The sequence below is a fragment of the Arachis hypogaea genome, chromosome 12 (genome assembly GCF_003086295.3).
Source record: "Arachis hypogaea cultivar Tifrunner chromosome 12, arahy.Tifrunner.gnm2.J5K5, whole genome shotgun sequence".
NCBI classification, from domain to species: domain Eukaryota; kingdom Viridiplantae; phylum Streptophyta; class Magnoliopsida; order Fabales; family Fabaceae; genus Arachis; species Arachis hypogaea.
The window spans coordinates 4024088-4030087 of record NC_092047.1 but is presented as its reverse complement, the minus strand read 5'-3'; positions in this window follow the sequence as shown (position 1 = coordinate 4030087).

The following is a 6000-nucleotide window of genomic DNA, read 5'->3' as shown; positions in this document are numbered from 1 at the left end:
CCTATCTTATGTGATAAGATAAGATAACCGTCACCACCTATAAATAAGAGGACCCAGGTCTCCCCAGGTATTCACTCATTCCTCACACCTCATACCTCTTAGATTCATTCTGACTTGAGCATCGGAGTGTCTTTGCAGGTACCTCCCCACCATCGCTTCCATCAAACAATCCGGCATCTGCCACGACCCGCGAGCTCCCGACCCATCTCTCAACCCGTACCAGAGACATCTTGTACACATGGTTTTCCTTGAAAACCGAATTGAAGAGGGAGGGAGACAGCCATCTCACCTTATTTCCAGCCTTGATATATTATATGGTTATGTAGAGAAAGAAGAGAGGATCATTTTGGTGAAATCGGAAGTTTGATTTGGGTTTTAGTTCAGAAGAAATCAAGCTTTGAAGATTAAGTGTTCATGAAAGTTTCTCTCTTTTCTCTCTTGTTATTTTTGGCCAAAATGAAGAAATGAGACAGCCTTGGAGGTTTTGGGGGGTGTAAGGTGAGTGGTGATTGGTTGGCTTGGAGGTGGATTAAAATAATATTAAAATATCTCTGGTGTATAACTGCTAAAACTAGGTGTATCGGAACACTTGTAAAAATATTTCTAAAAATTATTTTCTGAGCTACTAGCATAAATGACACTAGTAACATATTTATTATGATAATAAAACATGTATAATGAGGCCTTAGCATTGCTAAAGTCATCAGAGAGTGCTGGTGCTAAGCTGCACCAGTAAATTGTGAACCCGGTTAAACCGATTTTTCGTTTTCAACTAAAACAGACCAAGTAACCTTATAATATCATTCAAGAAGCTTCTAATACTAATATAATGATAATATTATCCTATTATCTCTCTTCTCTCATGAATCGAGTCCGGTTCATCAAACTGAGACTATTTACGAAAACTAGAATCAAAACTCCTAACCGATACGGTTCAAAAACTAGGTTCTTCGCAATTGCATTGTCGAGCTTGCCTCAGAAGAGGTTCTAGCTTAAGGATGACATAATGACAATAAGGATTGAGATACTTGATGATATATCAGAAGTTCTCCCCTTACTGATCTTCTGGAGAAATCCATATTTTCATAAAAGATCTCACATACTCGAAAATCGGGGTTGTTACAGTTTCTCGGGAGAACGAGTTCCAATATTGGGTTCAGTGTGGTTACAAACCACACTGGGTGAGCATCCTCTTTCAAAAATATATGATATTCAATATTTAGTAGTAGATTGCTTTAGCCCATATAATCTTATACTTGGCCGACCTTTCTTAAACAAGTTCGGCGCAATTGTCTCTACAGTTCACCTGTGTGTCAAGTTTTCTTTGCAGAACGATCAAGTTGTAACGATCCACGGAGATCATAAAGAGGCATGCCAATATTACAACATCAGCATGAAATTCCCAAATCGTTCAAAGCAACAAGTCAACAATGTTGATCTCGTCACCAACAGCTCGGCATTAGCCGACCTTGATCCAAGAGCCAACTTTCTTGAACGACCTACACCATCAGGCGACTTACAGAAAGTTTATTTCAATAATGATCCTAATAAATTTACTTATGTAGGTACATCAATCAGCGCCACGGAGCTAAAGGCCATCGCAACCTTTCTACAAGAACAAGCCGACTTATTTGCATGGACGCTTTCAGACATGCCCGGCATCGACCCACAAATCATCAGCCACAAACTAGCTATAACCCAACCGCCCGACCAGTGCAGCAGAGGAAAAGAAAACTCAGCGATGAAAAGAAAAGGGCGTCATTAGAAGAAACTCAATAGCTGATTAACGCGAAATTCATCAAAGAAATCAGATTTACTACCTGGCTTGCAAATGTGGTAATGGTAAGGAAACAAAACGGTAAGTAGCGCATGTGCGTCGACTTTACTGACTTAAACAAAGCATGCCCGAAGGATTCTTACCCTTTAACATCCATAGACTCTTTGGTAGATAACGCCTCAGGTTATGCTACCTTAAGTTTCATGGATGCGTATTTGGGTTATAATCAAATCCTCATGCACCCCTCTGATCAAAGTAAAACGGCATTTATCACTGATTTTGGTAACTACTGTTATAAAGTTATGCCCTTTGGATTAAAGAATGCAGGAGCAACTTATCGACGTCTTATGGATAAGGTCTTCGCCAAACAGATCGGCAGAAATATTGAAGTGTATGTCGATGACATGGTCGCCAAGACAAAGGTCGGCAAAAACCATATCGACGATTTAACAGAAATCTTCGACGAAATACGCCGCTACAGCATGCGCCTAAACCCGGAGAAATGTGCATTCGCCATTCAAGGTGGTAAGTTCTTAGCTTTTTTACTAACAAGCAGGGGCATTGAGGCAAATCCTGACAAATGCCGAGCAGTTGTGGATATGACAAGCCCAAAAACAGTAAAAGAAGTACAACGCCTTACAGGAAGACTTGTTGCGCTATCGAGATTTATACCATGCTTAGCTTCAAAGTCTATTCCTTTTTTCCAAACAATAATAGAGAAAAGCAAATTTCAATGGAACGACGACTGTGAGAGAGCTTTTACCAAACTAAAAACAACTCTCTCACAACCGCCGATCTTGCAAAAACCCCTGCAAGGGGAGGATTTATTCTTATATTTATCAGTTACTGATTGGGTGATAAGTTCTGCTCTTGTTACAGAAAGGAACAAAGTTTATCATCCGATATACTTTGTCAATAAAACTCTCCAACACGCCGAGCTCAACTATCCGAGAATAGAAAAGCTCGCCTTAGCCCTAATATTTTCGGCGAGAAGACTCCGACCTTATTTTCAGAGCCATGTAATCTATGTCAGAACAGATCACCCATTAAGACAGGTGCTACACAAACCAGAAATTGCAGGCAGACTTATAAAATGGGCAATCGAATTGTCTGAGTTCGACATCAGGTATCAATCTAGAGGACCGATTAAGATCCAGTTCTTGGCCGATTTCATTGCAGAGCTTACAATGCCTTCAGAAGAGGACCATACAAAGCAATGGACTTTATATATAGACGGCTCATCCAACAATGAGGGATGTGGAGCTGGAATCCGTCTGGAGGCTGACGATGGCTTTATCCTGGAACATTCCTTACACTTATCTTTTAAAGCCAGCAACAACCAATCAGAATATGAAGCCCTAGTCGCAGGACTCCGACTTTGTTTGGATCTCCAAATATCTGCCATAAAGGTATATTGTGACTCCCTACTGATAGTACAACAGGTAAACGACCTTTTCCAGGTAAGGGATCCTCTTCTTTCTAAATATCTACTATTAGTGAAAGATTTAACTTCAAAGTTCTCAAAATTTGAAATACAACACATACCACGAGAACAAAACCAAAGGGCCGACGTTTTATCTAAACTCGGCAGCACACAATCCGACTTATCTACACTACATCAATTCACTATAATGTCTCCAAGTGTTAGTCTAACAGATATGTTAAGTGTTACACAGGAAAAGGATTGGAGAAACGACTTCATACAATATTTACAAACAGGTCATGTACCAGATAACGTCGACAATACAAAGAAGTTCCGCAGACAAGCATCTTTTTTCACATTACTCAATGGAACATTATATAGGTGAGGATATACTCGCCCATTGCTAAAGTGCCTTAACAAAGCTGAAGCCGATATAGCATTGGCCGAGGCACATGAAGGAATTTGCAGAACGCATACAGGAGCTCGGAGCTTAACCTCAAAAATCTTCCGCGCTGGTTTCTTTTGGCCCACGATGAAATATGATTGCCAAAACAAGGTTCAGACTTGTGACAATTTCCAAAAACATGCACCAATCATACATATTCCTGCCGAGAATTTACATCATTCTGATGTTAGTTGGCCTTTCAACCGATGGGGGCTGGATATACTCGGTCCATTCCCAACAGCACCAGGCCAGAACCTTAAAATCAAATAGCATTTTGCTTCGGTTGAACATCCTCAGACAAACGGATTAGCTGAGACCGCAAATAAAGTCATATTGCACGCACTCAAGAAGAAGTTAGATGATGCTAAAGGTCTCTAGGCCGAATTAATACCTGAAGTCCTTTGGGGATATAATACAACACCACAATCAACAACGAAAGAAACGCCATTCCAACTAGTCTATGGCTCTGAAGCTATGATACCACTAGAAATTTCGCAAACCTCCATCAGAACTAAGTTCGGTAGCCACGATGAAGCTCGGAGAGCCGAGTTAGATATCATCGAGGAAATAAGGGATACAGCAACACTTCGACAACATGTAGCGCAACAGACAATATCTCGGCGACACGATAAATTGGTAAAAAGCCGATCATTTCAAAAGGGTGACTTAGTACTTCGAAAGACAGAGACTGCTCAGAAACCACCTTCCCATGGAAAGCTCGCAGCAAACTGGGACGGCCCATACCGAGTAGCAGAAGCCTTCGGAAACGGAGCATATAAGCTAGAATCAATAAATGGTACAATCCTACCTAATACTTGGAATGTTTCCTCCCTAAAGAAATTTTATAGTTAAAAGTCAGGGTCAGGCTTGTACTCTTTTTCCTACTACCAAGCTTTTTTCCCAAAGGGTTTTGCTTGGAGGGGTTTTAACGAGGCTAGCCTACCTGCACCTTTGTATCCAAAGGTTCAACATTTTACTGTACATGAGAAATAAAATCTATCTCATTCTCTTTGACTAACGTTTACGCGAATTATATTGTCAGTAATTTTTATCATCAAAAGATGCAACTTATCTATTATCCATATAAGTTCAAACGACAAAATTTTTTGTCTAATTACAATCTGCTTATACTCGGCAATCAAAAAACGGAAAGATTCCGACCAATTAAGTACAACTTTTTCCAAAACAAAAAGCAATTTCAAATATGCCATATAACCAAAGGCTAACAATCCTGCAACCCAAAACAATTCAAGTTCAAAACCATCACAAGCTATTATCTATTACACCCGCAGCAGCAAAATATTCAAAAAAAAGCATATGAGGTTCTATAAAGCAAAACACAATGATAAACAGAACACATTAAACATTATCAGCCTCATCTTCGGCATCACCATCATCCTCGACCATCTGGCCATCACGGACGATCTTCCCAGGATCCATCTCGAATAGATCAACTTCTGGGGCCAGAAACTTCATCTGTAAGCGAGCCCTTTCAAATCCTTCAACAAATGAATCTAAAATCTCATCACCCTTCTTTTTCTCCCTTTCAACTGTTACCTTCTTATGCTTCAAGTCCTGGCTATGCCCTAAACTAGCTAGCCTCAAACCAACAACCTACAAACCATCATAAAAAAAAATTATATATATATATATATATAAAATTACTGCCCCAATAAAATCATAGGGTAAACAAATTCAGATGATTACCTGCATATATTGCCCGATCGCCATCTCACCGACCTCATTAGCCAGAGACACATCCGCTGAAGATTGGCAGTACTCATCCGCCACAGCCATATAAGGATAATCCCTCCCCCACACTGATAAACCCTCACTTTGTTCAGACATCTCATGAAGCTTTTCATGATTAACCATGAAAGCCTGTATTTCTTCCAAAGGAACCCCCTGATCCTTCCTACTAGAGTCTTCGGACAACTCCACCACGTCCGAATTTCTCTTCTTCAAAATCACTTTTGTCCGACCCCGAGGGGGCTGAGTAACTTCTCCAGCCACAGCCGCTTTTTCGCGGTTAGACGATGACACTTCCTTCTACAAATTTTTATTTTTAAATCGGCACCTCAGAGATGCAGCTGAAACCCCAGGGTATTTAGCACCTACAAAACACACCATATGTTAGCCATCCTTAGAAGAATAATATACACGTCAAATAAAAACCCAAACTCACCCAAATACTCTAAAACAACATCTTTATTTTCTTCCCACTTGTGTAACTCATACATAGATATCAGATCCTTACGATCAATATTTTCCACCAAGAACTCAATCAAACAAACATTCCTCGGAGATATAACCTCGGGACCGAGTATATTTTGAGGTTCCAAGCACCACCACAAT